General features: G+C 43.0%; 1 protein-coding gene and 1 long non-coding RNA gene across 11 annotated transcripts in view; one reads left to right on the plus strand and one right to left on the minus strand.

Moving 5' to 3' along the window:
* Window positions 1–18,023, minus strand: part of CD151 (CD151 molecule (Raph blood group)) — a 42,142-nt gene extending 24,119 nt beyond the window's left edge. For 2 of the 10 annotated variants that reach the window (XR_014555204.1, XM_083698508.1), the window contains exons 1-2: window positions 17,709–17,835; window positions 2,118–2,177 (exon numbers count right to left, since the gene is read on the minus strand). The gene's annotated coding sequence lies outside the window, so the exon portion shown is untranslated. Of the gene's footprint in view, window positions 1–2,117; window positions 2,178–17,492 lie in introns of all 10 variants that reach the window. The other 8 variants (XR_014555202.1, XR_014555203.1, XR_014555205.1 and 5 more) reach the window with 8 other exon arrangements.
* LOC310825450 lies at window positions 4,959–12,027 on the plus strand. Its single transcript, XR_014555325.1, has 2 exons — window positions 4,959–6,097; window positions 11,707–12,027. It is a non-coding gene; the product is annotated as an uncharacterized lncRNA (long non-coding RNA).
* Window positions 18,024–22,206: the final 4,183 nt, after the last annotated feature.

A 22,206-nucleotide genomic window follows, 5' to 3' on the forward strand; every position in this document is an offset into this window, starting at 1 on the left:
TTGTGAAGAGGTGCTAAAAGAGGGCTCTCCCATCGATTTTAGTGCTGTAGTCAGAGAACAGCAGAAGGTTTATGAAGCATGATGATTTATGGAGGACGGATGGCCAGTGAGTCATAGAACAATCATTGCTGTCTCCACTGGCCCTGGCCAGGAATAGCATCCCATTGAACAATGAGGCTGTTCTTGCATTTAAATCAGCAACCCAAGGAAAGTACTACTGGAAATTAAACAAGCTATACAGACCATCCCACTTCACTGCTAGCATATTCTTTTCATTTCCATCAAGAAGAACGAATCAGTCTTTTCTACAGTGCTCTGGAAATGCAAAGTCAACACAACTCACAGGAACAGACTATCTAGCGCCAGAGCTGTATATGCTGCACTAAAATTCCAACCCCAGAATTTTGTGTTCCAGTATGCTGCATTCCATTCCAAGGAAATCTGGGTTCTGTGACCTATGTGAATTAGGCAAATCCAGCAAGTGATCATATTGCTTATTCTGCTTTTGCAAAAAAACACACACCAAAAAGCAAAAACAAAAAAACCTCACCCCACTAATTGGAAAACTTGCGCAGTCCCACCCCTCGAACTTCTTTGATTCAACCATGACTGTCTATACATTTTCACAATGGTAGGGGCTAGAAATTTCTCTTTAAAACAAGGGGAGTTGGAAAGGTGGGGTTTTGAGGGTGTGCTCTTATTTGCACTCAATAGAAATGTACTAGCCTACATTTGCAGAGCACACAAAATCCTTCACTGCACTCATAGTGTTGATCCAATCAAGGGCAAAGTTCAGGAAACCACTGCAAGTCCCCGCTTATCAGAAGAAAGGCGGCAAAGATCCCTTTAGCTTTAGGCACATTGCCACAGTCTGAACACAGGAGATTGCAAGTTTAAAACCACCCAAGGCATTATTTCCCCTTTCAATCAAGCCTAGCCCCGCCCCATCCCTGCCGCACCTTAATTCACAAAGCATTGCTTCCCTGTGCACACAAATCTGACTTCAAACACGAAGTGTAAAGCTGAAGAAAAAAATGGGATGAGCACTGGCACACTGGTTATGTGACAAGTCACCAGCTAGGCATAAAGGGGCGCTACCAAAGTCAACTTTGCAACAAGAGTGTCTCGGCGCAACAGCTTGGTTAGATCAACTGAAACATGGCAATGAACCTATTAACTTAACACACAATTTGCACTTCACTTGTAGTTATACGAAATGGATGCCTAATATAATAATATTCTCCTCTAGCAGCCATAGGAAAGGAATGCCGCTATATCTTAAGGAGGGCTGTAAAAAAGAGGGACATGGTTGCAACTGGCAACTTTCAAATCTAGGCCTAGTGAGCTGTTTTGCTTACAGAGAAAGGAAATTAGAATTGAACTACTATTAGGAGAAACTGCACCTCTCCCTCTTCAAAGGTTAAGGTGGTTCATCCTCAAATCAAACTTATGCCCAGTCTGAAAAACAGAAGTGCTCTCACTTAAGATGGTGGTTGACCCATGAGTAGAAAGCAGAATTTTCTGTGTGAGCCTCTGCACAATCCATTTTTCATTTCCTTTTGCTTTTAACTTGTTATTAACATGATATGATTTTATTGTTTGGTTTTATGTTTTTATATTGTTGCAAACATTTTTCTGATACAGCAGTATATAAATATTTTAATAAATTTTCTGCCTGCAACTTCAGGCTTGCAGGAAAAAGGAATCACAGAGTTGAAAGAGATCACAAGGCCAGCAAACCCAACCGCATGCCAAGACATAGATGCCCACACATCAACCTACCGCTACGAAACCTCACTAGTGTGCCCAGACAAGCAGAGGCCAATGAAACTCCACCGAACTTAGGCAGTGTTTAGATTTGGGGTGCTCTTTGGTTCCACCCCTCTTTCTACACAGCCTGTGTTTCATTCTAAGACATTCTGTTCTCATTCACCATAATGAGTTATTGGCTGCACAAGACCATGCAAAGCGTAACATGCAGAATTCTCTGGAGCTGTTTATACACATCTCAAGATGTTCTTTATTAGCAAGACTACAAAGATCCTGCAGGCAATGTCATCTTGTTACTTACAAATGCATACACAGAGAAGGAAATTACCGCAGTTCCTCATGCTCACCATCAGCTTTTCTGCTAATGAAAGCAGGCATGTAAGTCTTTTGGGGTCCTCATTCACCAGCTAAGCAAGGAAAAGGAATCAGAAAGGGAGTGAGATGCCCTTCTACGTTCCTCCCAAAGCTCCCTTCTTCCCCTAGCATAGAAAAAGATTGTGTTTGGTAAGTTAAAGTAGGATTTAGAAACTCTTCAAAGGTCAAGTTCATGTGCTTTTCCATATATCAGCCAGAAAACACAGGCAGTAAAACTTAGCCTGGTTATAGTGGTGAAAGTATAAATTATTGGTATAGGAATAGAAGAATGGCTTGGAGCAAACAGCTCATGCTGAGCTTCTCAGGTAGACTGAAGGGGAACAACAGGTTTGATTAGCTTCCTCTCAAGGTGGGGGGGGAGGGGAGAATTGATCTAGCTAAGCCTGGCAGGACAGCTCACTCTATGGTATTAACCCTTCATGTGCTAATCAGACTGGAGCATGTTGGTTCTAAGAGGCTGGTTATCCCACAAGATCTACCACTTGATTCCAATCTACCTTTTGTCCACCCATTTATACAGCACATTTGCACACACATGTGTTTTTAAGCATCTTTGTAACTCACAATGAACATTAGGCATGGGCAAGTGAGATAAAGTGATTTTCCAAGCCACATACACAAAGCCTGTTACAAGGGTAGGGCCCAGCTCTCTCTCAACTGCTCTAACTCTCCAGTCACATACATTACACCTACTTTGGGGGCTCCTCCCCAAGTAATGTCAAGCATGCATATGCTCTGCAAAGCCATTTGCTCACACAAACATATAATTACAGACTATATACATCTATTGAGTCACACACATGTTGCCAGATACACTTGTCTCAACCTGTACAGGAACAAAGAAAGTAGGTCCTGAAGCTATTTCTGCTTTAACCTATCCTGGGTTTAGATCTAAACACTAAACAGGACCTTAGGAAACAAAGGACAAGCAATCCTTACATTTCAACGGAAACATAAGTCAACAAAAATAGCACAAACTGAACATTACCAACCCAAAAAGTGAAAGCTCTTTTTCGGGGGGGGGGGGAGAGGCTGCCTGCACATTCAGTCTGTGTTATATTTGTTTTTGGCAAGGGGGTCAATGTTTTGTCTGGTTTTCTTTTTGAGGGAAAGCATCACCATTTTTTCCTCTGTGAAATGGGTATTTTGTGATGCCAACAGCAATTTCTTCAATTTCAAATGTGTTTCTGTGCCCAAAAAGGTTTCACGTTGTGTGTGAACCTGACCAAAGGCTTAAAACTATGGTTGAAGGAGAAATAAGGTGGCCATATTTCAAAAAAAATTAGACACAAAAGTTGTTGAGCTATTTTGGAATACATTAGGCATATCTTGCAATAAATATTTCTACTTAGGGTTGCCATACATCCAGATTTTCCCAGGCATTTTGCCAATTTCCACCCGGACACTGCTTCCAACTGCAGTATTCCAGGTATGTCCAGGAAATTCCAGGCATATGGCAACCCTAAGGAGAAATATTTATTGCAAGATATGCCTAATGCATTCCAGTATACAGCTTTATTGGAGGGTGTTTTTAAAAAAGATAGCAGGACAAGTAAGTCAACAGAATGTTAAACAAAATATTTATTCATCTATTCATCATATTCTTAACTTACCTTACCTTATAGGCAGCTCAAGCATAATTTAACACAACTTTAAAACAACAATTTCAAAAACATCAAACCCCAACAAAAATGGTTAAAACAACAAACTAACCAATTTAATCATTCTCTGTACAGCACCCATGATCTCAAAAAAAAAAAAAAAACATAGTAACAAGCCACAATAATAAATAACAATTCTAAAAAATGTGTTTACCCTGGTCTCTGGACTTCTTTTGAATAGTAACATTTAAAAATCCTTAATAAAAATGTTAGGTAACTGTTAGTCAAGTCTTGAAGCATGCAAAAGGTCATATATTTATGATGAGCACTCTGCAAATTCTGTATGACTAAGAAAGTGTCTACATCAGATAACAACAGACAAAAATAACTGTTTGCAAAGACAATAGACATGTGGTTCTAAAACCCTTCAGTATCTCCACAGAGTTAAAAACAAAGCTGATAGCAGCTCTACTCATGGACTAATATGCAGGGATGTTTAAAAATAAGCCTGCACACTTACCAACAAACAAAAGCCACAAACCACTCTTCCTTGCTCTCAAATGCAAGACTAACTCTTGCAAACATTATTAGGGCTTGCCTTTTAACCCATGTCGGCTTTGTAAACTATTTGAATGAGCCAACAGGGAGGTGGAGGAAAAGGTCATGGAAATCTGCCCTCAATCAGAAGACCATGATTTCCCTCCCACCCAAAAAAAGTAAGATTTGCCCAGAGTTCTCCCTCACTTAGACTTTACTGTCCCTGTTTTCTACAGAGATTTCTTGAGAGATCCATAGAAAGCAAACAGTTGCCAAAGACTCCTGGTTATTATAATCTTTATCCCACAATTAAGCTGTTCATCTTTAAGATGCCATTGGACTTTTTGGTTGGTTTTTAAAAACTCTGCCAAACTGCACCTGATGACATTAGGAAGTTTGCCTGAACAAGGTCTGCATGATTTGCTCTATGAAGAGCAAATATGTTCTCTGCAGGTTTAAGACCAAATATTTGGGGAAAGACTGCAGCCATTGACAGGCACAAACCTGAACCCATCTAAATTAATCAAGACACTTGTGGGAAAGAAAGGAACCTCAGACTCAAGCCACCTGATTTTTATATGGCTTCCAATGCCTAAAATGCATGGTTCCTAGAGAGCTTAACTGAGTATTAAACAGTTTGGAAAGCGCACACACACACACACACACACACACACACACACACAAGCCCCACCAATTTTATACCAGCTTGGGAGAAATACACACTGAGCAAGGAGGAACTTTTCACATTTGTTATCCCTATATTGCAATAGGAGGCATTCATGTGTACACACTATACCTTTAAAATGCATTTCCCCCCTCAAAGAATTCTGGGCTGTAAAGTTTACACCTCATGGAGTTACCATTCCCAGCAACCTATTAACAAACTACAATGCCCAGAATTCTTTGAGACAGAAAATGTGCTTCAAATGTGCTTTAAAGGTATAGTGTGTCTGTAGTTGGAGTAAAATTACAGGGCTTTGGTTGAAAGAAATTGCCAGGGAATCATTTCCCAGGTATTCTATAAACCAGCACTAAAGGCAGTCATCACAGCGCTGCCATTGCCATGATGCTACATAACTGATGGCCGTCACAGCATTGCCAGGAATAGGATCCAATTTGTCAGGGCTAGTCGTCAGCGTTGACCAGCTTAGTGTAAAGCCAAAAGGTGTCAAGAGTAGCATTTGAAAAGAAGGCAGGGTTATAATTCATTTTCAGTATATTTTCTGGGTCTGAGTGGCCCGAAGGAATAGGAGTGTTAACAACAATACCCCAAAATGGGTATTGCCAAAGCTGTGTGGTGTTTTATATCACAAAATATCAAAAAGCCTCCATAAATCTTAGTTGGTACTGACGTGTTCCAGTTGAGGTTCATAGTTAACCTCTCCCCACCCCACCCCACCCCAAAAAACAAATATTGTGTTATCACATCAAAACTCACAATGATGTTTTGTGCCACAGAACCCAGGTTTAGTGTCACTTCCCACAAAAATGCCAACTAAGAGATGACAGCACAAAACCTGACACTTGTGGCACAAAACTACACAACACTTTTGTCTTCTGAAGCAATACTAGATGGGGGGGTTGGAGCTAATAATCCTTAAAGAAATGACTGTTAAGGAAACAAGGGTGCTGATGGAAACAAAGGCACAAGGAATATCAATTTCTGGAAACCACTGGGAGTGTGCTCATTCGCTTAGGTTCTGCTTTGAGCTTCCCAGAGGCAACTGAGTGGCTACTGTTAGAACAGGATACTGGAGCAGTTGTGAAGGCTCAAAAATCTCTTCCTTCACCCTACAGACTGGCTCTGATGGAAGGTTTGCTGCATTAATAACATTGATGAAGGAGTATAATGAGCATGGTAGGAGTTAACAAGCTAAATGTGTTAAATGTGTAGCCCAGTGAGTTCAGGGGGCAAAGCATGGGGCATGTGGGCATATTTGTAATGTGATTTCTTTTCTGGGTCACTGAGATGGTCTAGGGCTAGGCTGAGGCCTAGTTCTGAGAATTTGGATCCTGTTTCTTGGGAGTGCTGTGGTTGCCACCAATTGTCTTCTAGAAATATAGGAAGCGGCCTTATACCAAGACAGGCCATTGGCTCCTCTGGCTCAGCACTGGAAACTGGCAGCAGCTCTCCAGGATTTAATGGAGGGCTCCTTCTGTATGCTCTACCACTGAGCTATGGCTCTGGTCTCAGCTGCACAGATGTGGCCCTGGGTCTTCCAGTTGCTGATCTCTATTTTAAACCCAGAGCTAAGGGAAAATGCATTTGGTCAGTAGAAAGGATTTTATTTCACAATCTGCAGAGTTTAAGGAGAATTATCTCTGGCCTCAACCAAGCATATTTTAGAGAACTGTTTAGCTAATGATAAACCGTGTGTGTGTGTGTGTGTGTGTGTGTGCGCGCGCGTGTAGGGGAGGGAGAGAGAGAGAGAGAAGATCCTCTGTGTATTCAATAATATCATCTTACAGAGAGTGCTATAGAATCCTCAAGAGAGACAGTTGGCTCCGTTGTGTTTATATTGGGAGGTCAGCCTCCAAGACAGCTCTCTGAGGGGGTGATTGATGGAAACACCACTGCATAGAACATCATCATCTTAAATAAAGCTCCTTTCATTCTAAAAGTACTTTGCACCATTGATTTACAGGAGCCACTTCAACGGTTATTGAGATGAGAAGAACAATAAAAAAGGACTAGTGTCTTTCAGTGAAGTGTCAAGAGTGATGCTCAGGAACACAACCCTTTTCGATCTGGCCTAACTTTGCTAAACCCAGCCTCACTCCATGCACTTTCACAAGGAAAGCTAATTTCTTGCAACTGAAGCCCTAATGCAGGACTACTGTGTGTTGCTGCTGGGTAGGGAGGAAAGAAAATATCAGACCACCGATTTTAGGAAGAGAGTTAAAAACAAGCTGAAATAACCTGCTGTGCATTCTGATGCAAAATGACTGTGAAAGTCAGGATATACATTTGCATGAATTGGTAATTTCTCCCCCTCCCTCAAGTCTTGGGATGGAGTGAGGAGATTTTCTGTAGTGAGGGAAAGAGAGGTGAGAGGAAGAGGGGGAGGGGGAGAAAGAAGAGGAGGGCCTCTTGCTCTGGCCCTGCCCACTTTGAGCTACAGCCCCGTCTACCCCTTGCCCCAGGTGCAGCGGTTCTTAACCTGTGGGTCACCAGATGTTGTTGGACTACAGCTCCCATCATCCCTGAGCTCTGGCCTTGCTAGCTAGGGGTGATGGGAGTTATAGTTCAACAACATCTGGGAACCCACAGGTTGAGAAAGGCTGCCCCAGGGAATGAAGCCTTCAACTTTTCCCTAGAAGCAAAGTAAATTCTGTGACAAAATAAAGAGCACTAATGATTATGCACTTAGAACAGACAGGAGGGATTTGTGGACAACTTCTGCTCTCCTTGTGTGATGTCTCTTCTAAAATAGTCAGCTTGAGAGCAGAAGTTGTCCACAAATCCCTCCTGTCTGTTTTAAGTGCATAATCATTAGTGCCCTTTATTTTGTCACAGAATTGGCTGCTTAAGAGAAAAACTGAGGAAATGAGTCACACAACTTAGGCCTGAGCAAAAGATTAGTCTATAAATACTTCTTGAAGATACTGGCAAATGGAAGGAAACAGATGATAAAGGGAGGAGATTCACTGATAAACGGTCACCTAAGAAAAATGCACACTGATGAAGAGAAATCTTGGGCATAAGAAAATTGATGGTGGATGAGTAAAGAGGCAAGAGTTCTAGAAATAAGATAGTGACTCATAACCAAAACAGGGAGACATGTAATTATTGCTTAATACACAGGATTCTGATTGTGTGATTAGGAATGTATTGACAGGGATGGAGCTTTCCTTGCTAGAGTTTATGAGGACATAGCTTTCATATTCCCACCTCTTTAGAGTTGAGGTGGCTGGTGACCATGAACAGGGCCTTCTTACTTTTCACATCCCACCTTTGGAATTCACTTCCCAAAGAAACAGAGTTAGCACGTCTCCACTCTCATTTATATGGCAAGCATATTCAAAACATTTCTCTTGGGCATTTTCCTAAAGATTGCTGCCTCTAAATTGCTCCCTTTCTCTGATGTAGTCTTGGTGTGTTTGGCTCTATTGGCTTTTTTAAATGCATTTTTTAAAAAATAAGTCAACTTTTTAACATGATTTGATAGTTTTACATGAGCCACCTTAATAATTTAATAATAATAATGTATTATTTATACCCCACCCATCTGGCTTTGTTTCCCAAGCCACTCTGGGCAGATTCCAAAAGAAGATTAAAAATACATTACAACATCAGTCATTAAAAACTTCCCTAAACTTCCCTAAACAGGGCTGCCTTCAGATGTCTTCTAAACGTCAGGTAGTTGTTTATTTCCTTGACATCTGATGGGAGGGTATTCCACAGGGTGGGCGCCACTACCGAGAAGGCCCTGTGCCTGGTACCCTGTAACTTCACTTCTCACAGTGAGGGAACCGCCAGAAGGCCCTTGGCGCTGGACCTCAGTGTCTGGGTTGAACAATGGGGGTGGAGACACTCCTTGACATCAAATGATGGAAAGGCAACATAGGTGCCAACTATAGGAGGGCCTGGGGGCTCTGATGCAACTTCCGGTACAAACCGGAAGTCGCGTTGGGAGGTCTTGCGAGGACTCGGGCATGATCTCCGAGGCCCCACAAGGCCTGGGCCCCAAGTTGGCGCCCGTGAAAGTCCATATATAAATATATTAAATACATGTAGCAGAACCTGCTGGAAATGAGCTGCCTGAGTCCACCAATCCACGCTGGCAGAGATGGGAGCCCTTGCTTTTTAACAAGAGGAACATTTAGCACACACCAAGAACAGGAATACACATTATCAACAGCCGTGAAACCAATGATTTACCATAATCTGAATGGACCAGAAATGGATGCAAATGTAATTCCAGGATGTGCCACTAACCTGCAGCAGAGCCAGGGACCACTTTTTCAGCCACATTTCTGTTCCTTCCTTACAGCAAGCCGTGGACAGATTTACACAAGTTTCCCTGCCTTCCATTTTAAAATCCAAGCACATTTGTCACTATTAATAAATAGGAAGCCTCATTCCTATCCTTTCCAGAGGAAGGGAAGGGGACTGCTCAGAGACAGAGTGGGGCATGCAGTATACTGCATTGTCCAACACCAGGGCTGTAATTCCATGCACACTTACTTTGGTGTAAACACTACTAAAATGAGTGGGACTTACTTCTGAATAAAGATGCAGCAGTGCCAGTGAGAGGATAGTTCTCAGTCAAGCTCCCCTCCCCGCGCTGTTGCTACAACAGCCCCAACCACCAACTAAACCAGATCCTGAAATTAATCCTCCAGGGAACCAAAATTAACAGTGCTTGTTGCTAAAAGCACAAGTGCTTCCCTCTCTCTATACTCCCCACCTTCCCAGCGCCACATAGTTTTGAGAGGACCCAGCAAAATTGTTGCTCAGCTGCTTTGAAGAGCTCTCTGTATACATCAGAGGGAAATCAATGGGCAGCCCATCAACGAAAAGACAAGGGCAGTTTAAAAAGGCAGTTTATTGGCAAGCCATACGCCAATGCTGGAGGGAAGGCACAGAGCAGCACCTGAACTCTGCAGCAAAACTGTGGAAAGCACATTTCTTTGAATGTGGAAATGTTAGCCCAGTTCCAGTTCCCATAGCAAATCCTCTACACACCAGAGGTTTCCAACCTTTTTGAGTCCACAGCTCCCTTGACCAACTACTTTCTTTCTGCGGCACCCCTGTGGGGCTCAGGAGCCCACTTATGTCACCCCTTGTCTGCAGAGCTGGCAGCCTCTCACCCTTTTTTGAACACCCTCCCTCATGGAATATTCTCTCAGCCTCCTCTCCTGTCTCCTTGGTTGTCCTTGGGCAGCCACTGCTCCCCCGTGCTCCAAAGAGATGTGCCTCCTCATGCTGCCCCACAGGGACCTGGGCAGAGGATGCCCCCAACCTCAGTGGCCCAACAGAGACAGGCCAAAGGTGAACATAAAGCCAGCATCTTACCTTGGGAGGCAGCAGTGGCAGCAGCAGGGCTGGTGCAACAAACAGCTGTGCAAGCCTTTAGAAGGCAGAACCTCAAGAGGGTGTCAAAAGAGGGAGGGAAAGAAAGAAGGACAGAGGCCAGTGTTGACTGTGGCACCCCTGACCATCGTTCAAGACGCCCCAGGGTGTCACGGCACACTGGTTGAAAAACACTACAGCATGGCTGGCTTACCCGTCGCCCTCAGAATGTTCCTGAACTATAAAGCCCATCACCTCTGACCACTGGGCCATGCTGGTCAGGTTTGATAGGAATGTCAGTCCAGAAATATCTGGAGGACGACTGATTAGCCACCTCTGCTCCACCCCAAAGGTAGTGGAAGCACTCCCATAAAGGGATCAGTACACAGTTTACCGCACTGTTAAAATGCTTATACACAGTGCCTATCAAAGTGAATGTAACTAAATGGCTTCATTTCTTTTCTTTCTTGTTTTAAGCAGCAGGATTCTAAATAATTTCACATAAAAGAAGCACTTGCGTTGCTCCCTTTGTATTCAGCTGACATCTATCTATTGAACACAAAAGCAGTGCAGTGACTGAACAGACACTATACATTGGATGCACAGAGGTTTCATAGCAGGAACTACTGCAGGCAGCTAGGGCTTTTCCATATCATCACTTTTTCTCCACAAAAGAAGCATACAGCTGTTTCTTTTTTACTTGTGCAGGATCCTGCCCTCATTTTCCCAGTAATTTGAAGCAGAATACCTTATATGTTTAAAATGCCACACTTTGTGGGCAGACCATGTCCATCATCATACTGAATGCAATTGCACAAGTCATAGGTGCCTACTGGACATGGTCTTCTGCAACACAAATGGGGGATAAGTGACACAACTATCCCTCTCTCAAGCCTCTGCCACCTTAAAAAATGCCTTCGAGACTGAGAAAGAACATGGCCATCTTTCTCTTCCTCCACTTCCCAGCTACCCCCATGTCTCTGAAATGGGACAGGTGAACTGTATTTGAACCGAAACACAGGGGAATTTATTTCACAAAGACGAAAATAAGACTGCTCTTAGATCTACTGGGTCTCATAAGAGGAATAAGGATCTTTGCTCTCCACTGAGAATGAATGTACAATCAAATACAACTAGTTGTATTTGGGAGTAACCAGCTGCATCAAATGTTAGACATACTCAAAGCAGGCACACTGAAATTAATGGGTTTAAGTTAAGAACCCACTGAAATTAAAGGCAATAATGGAGTGTGACAAATATTGGATACAACCTACCGGTAATTCTTTTTTTACTTCCAATAATATACTTTCAATAAATGTCTTAACTTGTACCAAAGCAGACTCATTTAAATAAAATGTTTCAATATACAACCAAACATGATGAACACTATCTTCCATTTTCTTTCAGAAATCACCAGAGGGCATAATGCGTAAGACTGATATCCGACACCCAGCACCTCTAACCATCAATGTGGTCAGTTCCATAAATTGTGCTTGGGTTCTGCAAGGTGATGTATAATCATATACACTTATGTTGACTCTCCCTCAGAATCAAAGAAACAGGCTGAAAAAGGTAAATTATGCATAACAATCCCTTTCCTATATGTCTTTATAGTGCCAAAAGGTAATGATATAGTTATTGGTCACAGGCGGAATAATTTACCCTGGTTTCTGTTACTAAGTTGAAAAAGAATCAATTCCTTTCCCGTTTTTTGAAAACAAAACAAAACTGAGGCAACACAATGCTGCTGCATCCCTATTAAAGTTTCCTGCTTGGCATTTAGGTTTAAAGGCAGGGACTCTTAACAGCCACCACTGCAAGTGGGGAAATATGTGGGGAATGATTTCTACCTTCCCTACCCAGTTTATTCCTGGATGAACAGAACTTGTAAGAATATGGATTTTCCTTGCAATGTCTTTGAACCGGACCCTGCTCCACCCTGGTCCTGTTTACTCCCACACCACGCTGAGCTAAGCCAAGGTTTGGCTTAACACAGGGGTGGGGAACTTCTCTCAGTCCAAGGCCTGCATTCCATTCTGGACAACCTTCCAAGTAGTAGTAGTAGTAGTAGTAGTAGTAGTAGTAGTAGTAGTACCAGTGGCAGGCAGTGAGACCGGAGGCAAAAGCAGGCAGAGCACTTAGTGTAAAACTTATCTTTGCAGAGTAGGCCAATTTTGATACACACAACCCACTCTGTCCTCCATCCAGCAAGAAAATACATTACAGTGGTACCTTGGTTCTCGAACTTAATCCATTCCAGGAGTCCGTTAATCCATTCCAGGAGTCCAGGAGTTCACGGTTTGTGAAACCGTTCGCAAACCAAGGTGCGGCTTCCGATCGGCTGCAGGAGCTTCCTGCACTCAAGCAGAAGCCGTGTCAGACGTTTGGCTTCCGAAAAAAGCTCACAAACCGGAATACTTACTTCTGGGTTTGCAGTTTTCAGAAGCCAATTTGTTTGGGAACCAAGCCATTCGAGTTCCAAGGTACCACTCTATCAGAGTTCAAGGTCATATTTTAAAAGCTGTTTTTCTAGCCCTGGCAGGTGGGAGGGAAGGTAAGGGGTGGGTGTTGGTGGAAAAGAAGCAGGAACAAGTAGCCAAGAGACGGTTTGCCACATGTTGACTGAGGGGATGGGCTTGGGGTCTTGCAGTAGGCCATAGGCTTAAGGTTCATATTACCACTGGGAACTGTGGACCTTTTTTCCAGCATGCAATGTCGAACTGTCTCTGCTACACTGGCTTCTCTTTAGCCATCTGTGTGGCTAGTAGCAAAGTCCAGCCTGCAGGAGTGGCTCCTCTCAAACTGGAATTAATACTGGCTTTGTTTTCATTGCAGGAGGCCCATATGCTATTTTAGGGCAACTTCCAGCACTCTCTGTGGGAGCTGTACTCAGCAGTCCTAGGGCAGCATGTTTCCTTTAGGAACAAAAGGAAATAATGATCCTGGGTCAGAGGACATGGTTTTTGAGAGGATGGGCGGAGGGGGGAAGCACATTTCATGGAACAAGGCTGGTTTAAGCTGCGAGGTGTTGTGGAACAGATTGCATGGGATAGCAAATTCCACAGGGAATCCAACTTCCCTTACACACACACACACACACACACACACACGTGTGTCATTTAAAGAAAAATCAGTTTGGGTTCTTGGACATTTTTACGTCTAAATGGATAAATAAAAAATGGCCCTTCCCCTGCTGCACAGACAAGTGTGAGAGCCTGCTCCTGTGATTCCCCATTGCTAACACTATGAGCACCCCAAGGATGCAACTTGGCAAATGGCATGCTAGAAATGCTGGCACGAGGTGTGTGTTTACTCCATCAAGAATCCCGTTCTGTTACACAACCTTCAGAGCAGGGGGTGGGAAATCAGCTATGTTTCTTTTAAACACATGTTTTCTTTGCCAAAAGCAATTACATATTCAAAGTGAAGGCAGCTAGAATTTTAACATGGCAGGCAGTCTTTTTCTTGTGAAAACCTACTGAATTTATTCCAAGTTTGTTTGCTTTTAAAACCCACTGACATAGTCCATGCCTACTTACATTGATTTCCCACAACCCCATTAATTTTTAACTAAGTTTAATGTGAGCAAATGAAAGGCTGACAACATCACAGCAGGTTTTGAATTTTGATGACTGATAGCGAATCCTGAAATCCAAGCAAAGTTCAGGGCCCCACTGTGGTAAATACTTGCTTTCTAGTCTTGAGCCTCTTGCTGCCTGCTACCCCTGCCTTCAATCAGACCCTCCCACCTAAGCCAGTCTAAAGTAAATGCTTAAAGAAGCCTGGCCACAATGTGTGTCAAGCCTGTAAATCGCCATTCAACTATAGTGACTCAGAATCACCTGCAGCCAACCAGACATTTTTAATATATAAATGGGAAGAGTGTATGCCCTTTATTTTCTTTCAGCCTGTCAATTGCCACTAACAAAGGCATAAAGGGGAGGGTACAAGCCAATAGTAAAAGTATGTGTAAGCTAATTTTCACATTTGAGATATATGCCTGTTAGTATTTGGAATCTCCACACACTTTCTTCCATTGCCACAAGAGGCTGAATCCACAGAGGTAAGGAACTGAGAGTGGTATAAAATGGGAAGACTACAGAAGTGAACCTAAAAGGATGAGGACCAGAGAATGAGAGATGAACTCCTTTAGTTGGCCCACCCACTTGGGACAAAGCCTCCAGGTCAGCAAGGTGCAGACATTCCCAGTCTAGGAAAATGTGCTCTCTATGTAGCCACATTTCAACCTGGGGAATGGTCCAAGTTAGGTCTAGACCAGTTGCAATCCTATGCATATTTACACAAGAGCACGTTCCTCTGAAATAAGTTGGGGCGTACTTTGTAGAAAAAGATTGTAGCTTAATGACTAATCAGTTAGGTTCAGGCCACAGCTAACTCTACATGGCACCAAGGCTACACATAGACTAGCTCTCCTAAACTCACAGAGGAAGCCTGTGCCACCCAAAGCAAGATAATGTGTCTAACCTTTAAAAATAAATAAAACAGTGTTATTCTTTCACAACCTCTTTCACAAAGAGATGTATGTTTTGGTCCGGAAATTAACATGCTCTCCAGACATCTCTCACCTTAGAACCCTTGCCCCAATGCAAGACCCAGAATCTGATTCATTACAGTATTTCACTCCAAACTCAGGTAAACTTGACTTTCTTATGGCCTGCATTGTTTAAAAAATGGACTTTGCTCCTTTAAGGCTCGGTTCCAGCCCTTGACAGTCAATGCCAGGAAATTCCACTGCAGCCTGCAGCTTTTTGCCTTTGTTTGTTCTAAGATCCTAGATACAGTTGCCCAGAACTGCCTACAGGTCCAACTGCCCTTTGCAGTCCTCTCTTCTTTTTTCATTTTCCCCTCACAGTTGCCTGAGCCACACCATTTGCCCCTTTCCCTGCTAGGCCACAACCCTCTCCTTTCCTCCATCATGGCCTGCACACACATACAAACACGCAGATAAACACATACCCTCCTCAGTCAACTGAGGATCGAAACAAATAATACAATCGCAAGAAGCATATGCCCTGCCCCACCCCAGACCGTGCAAGATTGTACAATCCATTAGATAATTAAGAGGTGCAGCTTCTTGGATGCCCTAGCTAGCCTGGCACTGTGGTGTAATGCAGCACTTCAAGAAAAAGCTCCTTTTACTATAATGTCTTCCTATTACTGAGGAGGAAGGGTGTGTCTGCAAAAATAAAAGGAAACAGCATTAGCGGCTTCTGCAGCCCAAAGGGGGTTCTCAAAGGCCTGTATCAGGGGAGGTCACTCGCCAGACACTGTTGGATTATAATGTCCATCATTCTCAGGCATCAGTTGGGGCAGATGGAAGTTGGGAGCCCAACATCTGAAGGGTTGCAGATTCCCCAACTTTGTTCTATACCATTCACATTTACAGTTCTTAAGAAAATGTAGTGAAATATAGTTCCCAGAAAAATCATGGGAGGACGTGAACAAGTGCTTTATCATGGCCTGCTTCCGCTGCTACATGTGTAGGGGCAACCAGCATCACACCTCAGCATATGAACTATTTCTGCATTTGTCTCACCACAGAGGAAGAAATGCAAGTATCTTCTCCCCACGTTATGGTGGTAATATGGCTCACTCATGCTTCCTCATCATTTGCATAACTGCCTTCAGAAGTCAAGAGTAGTCAGACAGGTGCAGAGTTAAAACAGAGGCAGATCGCATGGAGCCCCTGCAAAGTTTTCTTGCATGTTCAATACTGAACTTAAATTGCTGGTGATGGGTTCTGAAACAAAACTTTTGTCCCCAAGAATCACTTCAAGATAAAGGGCCTTATGCAATCCCTACTGTAATCCAGTAAATCACACTGAATAGTAAAATGTATTAGATTTTTTAAAATCTGACATTTCATGTACATTTTAATTTTTTTGAAAAAAGTTAGACAGCAAATGAAATGATGCATTAAACAGATTTAAAAGTAGCATAGAGAGCCATCTCTCTGGAATACATATTCATTTATTTTCTGCCCTGCTATGTACTCTACTCCAACTGGTTTTTCAGTCTTGAAACTCTTGCCAAATGTGCATATATATGGTGGACAATGATGGGTGAAGTCTCTGAAATCTCTCATCTGTACTCAATGTTATTCCACCCAAGCAAAATCATTTCCAGCTGACTGTTTGCCCCAACCTTGTTGACCTAAGTAAGGCTTGGATTCCCAATGGCTGAGCCCTTAATCCAGGCACTGGATGAACCAAAAACCCCACAGCACAGGAAATGAACTCTTTGAAGGTGTGCCTACACAGTTAAGCCTAAAGTCCAGATAGCAAAAACTTCCCTCAGAAGCCATATACTTTTAGACTGTTTCCCACATTTTCTTCACTATTATCACAGCTATCCAGAAAGAGGAAGGGTCCAGATTAGGCAGATTGAAACAGATTGTGTTGCAGAATCCTGCTGTACAGAAGTTCATTCTTTTCAAATGTTTTCCCTTAACTGCTGTGATGGCCAGGATGTAGGCAGAAAGCTTTTTTGATTTTAAACAGAAAGAAAACATTTAAGTGTATATAAGCCAACTGTATCCTTTAGGTTTCATGCTAAAGAAACATCAAGATACTAGTCAGAATTTTTAGTCAGAAATGTTTGGGTTCCTTAGTTAGCATTTCCAGCTTGCCCTTTTAATCTTGTGGCTCGTTCTGTTTTTGTTTCACTGCATTTATAAATGGTTGTCACACTTTCTGCACTCCACACCCTTGGATTCGCATGATGAAGGGGTGGTTAAGAAAAAATGTTATGAAATAAACGGAAAAAATGCGGTCTTGAGAGAGGAATTTGAGCCATCCATGCGTTTCAAAGCAAAAGGAACTCTACCCTCTGCTCTCTCCCCCTCACACACCAAGTTCGAGCTCACTCCCTCGGAGATCAAAACAACATTCACCTTCGTGGGCCTCGTACCTTCTTCTCCCCGCGCCGCCCTTTCCAAGCCTGACCCCAACCAAGGGGCCCCTTTCGGCGCTCCTGCACCGCCCACCCTCCTCCTCCTCCTCGAAGCAAAAGGCATCTTGGCTTCCCAAGACCTGCGCGAAGAGGAAGAGAAGTCTCCCATCCCTCGCACTCTCACCCAAGCCGCTTTCACTAACTTTGCGGGCCTCGCGCGCCCACATTTGCTCCTCTCCTCCTCGCTCAACTCCAGGAAGATTCAAACCTGCCCAAACAACCTCGCAAAAGCAAGCCCGCTTTCCTTGCTCCCGGCTTCAAGGCCAGAGCGCGAGGGTTGCCTTTGTTGCCGCTCCAGGTGGATGGATTTCCGCCGCCGCCCGCCTCCCCTCCCCTCCCCTCTTTCTGGCCACTTGCTTGCTTTCCTTCCCTTACACGCAAGCAACCTCGTGCGCGCACGATCCAACAAACCCCCGGGCCCCAGAGCCGGCGCAGACCTTTTTCCTCGCGATGACGGTGGTCTTCTCTGTTCTCGGCGAGAATCCGTTTCCAGACAGCGCGGCGAGCGAGAATGCAAAGCAAGCGGCTACTACTCCGCAGACCCCTCCCAGTTCTCGGCCCCTGCGGCTAATGGAATATTTTTAACTGTTTGAATAAACTCTGATCTTTCTCTGCGACGAGTCTGGGACGCCTAGCGGGAGAAGGCGATCATTGCCCTTCAGTTAGGCGGGGCAGAGAAAGTTTGAATCCTAGTCCTCAATCAGGACTAGGATTGTAGGAGCGACTGTTCTGAATGGAGGCGGATTATTCCTATACTGGATTCTCTAAGGGCATGGCTATGTCGATTATTTTTTAAATTGCTTTCTAAACCCACCTCTTTAGGGTGCATATACCCTCCCAAGGTGAGTTACAGCACCTCACATGAAACATTTAAATTCTAACATTTAAAATAGCAGTAAAAACATTAAAGCAGACAAAAAAAATATGTGACAAAACCATAAAATCACACAAATGCTCACTGGAATTCGTGTGGAACAGAAGGGATGGTACCTTTATTTTAAATTACTAGAGGCTGCAATCCCATGCAGCTTTAAGGCACATTTCGAAGAGGTTGGACCAAAGTTGGTAAATTCTTTGATCTGCAAAATTGCGCCAGACAATCACCATTGATTACTAGTACAGTAAAATATGCAAGTCTTAAATCATATATTGTTTGAGGACTACAATTAATCTTCCTTGTGGTGCTTTTGTTGCTGCAGGTATGTATTTTCTCAGCACATAAACCACACCATTTTGTCCATGGTAAAAAGAAACTTCTGTTTCCCTTTCTATCAGGATCCTGCCCACTGTGATAAATATGCTTACACATGTGTGTATGGTCTGGTTTGTACACTCAACAGAGTCAATTGGCAAAGCTTTTCCTGAATTGAGACACTTGTGAGTTTCTTGTATAAAGTTTCAATCACAAAACACCTTCCAAAGTTTTATAGAATCATAGAATCATAGAGTTGGAAGAGACCACAAGGGCCATTGAGTCCAACCCCCTGCCAAGCAGGAAACACCATCAGAGCACTCCTGACATATGGTTGTCAAGCCTCTGCTTAAAGACCTCCAAAGAAGGAGACTCCACCACACTCCTTGGCAGCAAATTCCACTGTCGAACAGCTCTTACTGTCAGGAAGTTCTTCCTAATGTTTAGGTGGAATCTTTTTTCTTGTAGTTTGGAACCATTCCTCCGTGTCCGCTTCTCTGGAGCAGCAGAAAACAACCTTTCTCCCTCCTCTATGTGACATCCTTTTATATATTTGAACATGGCTATCATATCACCCCTTAACCTCCTCTTCTCCAGGCTAAACATGCCCAGCTCCCTTAGCCGTTCTTCATAAGGCATCGTTTCCAGGCCTTTGACCATTTTGGTTGCCCTCCTCTGGACACGTTCCAGTTTGTCAGTGTCCTTCCAGAACTGGACACAGTACTCCAGGTGAGGTCTGACCAGAGCAGAATACAGTGGCACTATTAGTTCCCTTGATCTAGATGCAATACTCCTATTGATGCAGCCCAGAATTGCATTGGCTTTTTTAGCTGCCGCGTCACACTATTGGCTCATGTCAAGTTTGTGGTCAACCAAGACTCCTAGATCCTTTTCACATGTACTGCTCTCAAGCCAGGTGTCACCCATCTTGTATTTGTGCCTCTCATTTTTTTTGCCCAAGTGCAATACTTTACATTTCTCCCTATTAAAATTCATCTTGTTTGTTTTGGCCCAGTTCTCTAATCTGTCAAGGTCGTTTTGAAGTGTGATCCTGTCCTCTGGGGTGTTAGCCACCCCTCCCAGTTTGGTGTCATCTGCAGATTTGATCAGGATGCCCTTGAGTCCATCATCCAAGTCGTTGATAAAGATGTTGAATAAGACCGGGCCCAAGACAGAACCCTGTGGCACCCCACTAGTCACTCTTCTCCAGGAAGAGACACTGTATTGAAGTAGTACTCTTCAACCAACTACAACAGAGATTCCTGAGGCACCTTAAAACTAGCACATTTCACATAAGCTTTCACGAAGTAGAAGAGTTTTCTCCATCAGATGTTGGAGTCAAATGGCAATGGAATGCAAAAAGTACACTCTGTAACAAGAGCTTGAGATAAGCAAATCAGGCTTCACAGTAGCAGGAGCAGAAAACCATTGTCACTATTCAGACCCAAATGAATAGAACGGAACTTCTTGATAAGTTATAATTCAGCAATTTCACATTGGATCCTCCTTTCAAAGTTAAATTTTTTTGTGGGAGGCCATCTTAAGGATAGTAGTAGTGTGTCCTGACAGGTTGAAATATTTGCCTACTGGTTTCTAAATATTGCAATTTCTGATGTCATATTTTTGTTTAGGAGACTTAGAGTGCACCTATAGTACCTTTGATGTATTGTATGTTCAATCCCCCCCCGAGTCTTAAGCAGAATTGTGTGTAAAATGTACTTAAAATACATTTTACATATTTTTGGTACCATTTCCCCATAGACTCTAAGAAGCAAATCTATCTTAAAATATGTAAAATACACATGCAAAAAATTCCCACTGAGAGTGACAGCACATCATCAAGACTCCCTGTGAGATTTGCTGTGCTGATTTCAACAGGCGCTGCAGTAGGCGCCCCAAAGCAGTAGCGAGTCACTATTTTCTTCATGTTCACATTTCTTTCTTTTTTTAAAAAAAATCACAGTTGTAATCGGAAACACCTGGAAGGCACCAGGTTAGGGAAGAATAAGCAACTAACTGTGGAAGCGCCGTAATTTTGGGTGAATTAATACACATGCACATTCCAGCACTTGCTTCATTTTAGTCCTTAATCCTCTGGCTTCCAGCAACAGATGATCTACTGGTATAAGTGTGTTGTAATAAATCACTAATGACTATTGAGCCTATGTATTTGTCTCACTGACTCCCCTACTTCAATACAGTGTCTCCTATAACAATACTGTCGGGCACTAGGCATGACGGGATGTGATAGTCATAGAAAAAACATTTCCCCTGCTAAAAGCATCTCTTTTTAGAATTGGAAGTGAGTCATCATTTTCCTATTTAATATTGTCCAGAGGGAATGTATTTTCAGTGCATTATTGTAAATAAAGCCTGAGCGCCAAACTGGATATGACTTAAATGCCTCTGCTTGGAATGGAAAAGTTCAGTTGATCAAAATTCACTGAACTAATTCAAAAGTCTCTGAACTAAACCTGAAAGTACTTCCCATAATTGCTAAGTGATCTAAATATGAATTAGATGCATTCTGGGGTAGAACTTAGAACGATTTTTAGTTCATTTTCCAATTTATTCTCTCCTCCCCCTGACAGGAGGCCCAGCCTCTTAGCTTTCTTCCTTTATTTTTTAAAGGAAGTCAGTATCTAACTGGCAACATCTAAATCTATCTATAGTGCTTAGTTTTAGTTTAATTTAAATGCCATTTCCCCACCATGGACCAATTTGTAATGTTGCATACACACCTTAAAATCAACACTTGATTTTGCAGTTATCAGTTATGAAAATGTTTTATGTGACCCAGGATTAACAACCTTTTGTGTGCTATCAGTCCTACCATTAGGCAAATTGAGGCGATCACCTCAGGAAGCAGATTTTGAGTGTCACAAAAAGGGCAGAAAAACATATTTTATTTTTTGTTATTGTGTTGTTACTCCCAGGGAAAGGCATTTGAGGGATTTTCCTCCTCTGGTGCAAAAATATGCTGGTAAGCCTTGGGTGCTACTACACACCTTGACTCAGGGTGAGCATGGTGCTTACTGTTCTGCCTCAGGTAGCAAAATGCCTTACACCAGCCCTGGTTGTTAAATGCGCCATCTCTACTGACAGTGAAAGAGGAGAGATCGAATCTATGTGAGGTAATTCTTATGCTAATTGGGTGTAACACTTCCTTTTTTGGAAGCAATGAAAGAGTCAGGAGGGGTGGGGGACACATTACCTATACTGAGAGTCACAAATTCCATTTCCCTTAGTGCCAGGCTTCCAAACACCTGCCAGAATTATTTGAAGTGGGGGGGGGGGGAGATGCCTGACCCTTGTACAGTACAGCTGCTTGACTCAGAAAGCTTTTGGTCTATCTCAGAGCTCCTTAGGAAATGTAAGAACAACGCTGGACCAACTTTACAGGAATCTGAGTCATTTCTGAGGGAAAACTGAAACTCTTTTTTTACATGGAAAATCAAAGGAGCAGCTTCTGCTTTCACCTCCACTCCTCCCCCCCCCCCCTCCAACCTCCGCAATGCATGCGACACATTTACAAACAGGGCAGACTTGAGGAAATATCTTAAAACCAAGACTGAAATGTTAATAGCTAATGCTCTAAGTAACTTTCCCAAATATAAAGCTCAGCTACAAGTGATAGGGTTGGTTTTTTTAAGAGAGCTTTCCCAGCACTTATACTCTAGGTGCATGAAATACTTCAGTCTGCACTGGTTCCTGCCAGTTCATGACTGACATGGATCAGCCTG

The sequence above is a fragment of the Podarcis gaigeae genome (genome assembly GCF_964106915.1).
Source record: "Podarcis gaigeae genome assembly, chromosome: 1".
NCBI classification, from domain to species: domain Eukaryota; kingdom Metazoa; phylum Chordata; class Lepidosauria; order Squamata; family Lacertidae; genus Podarcis; species Podarcis gaigeae.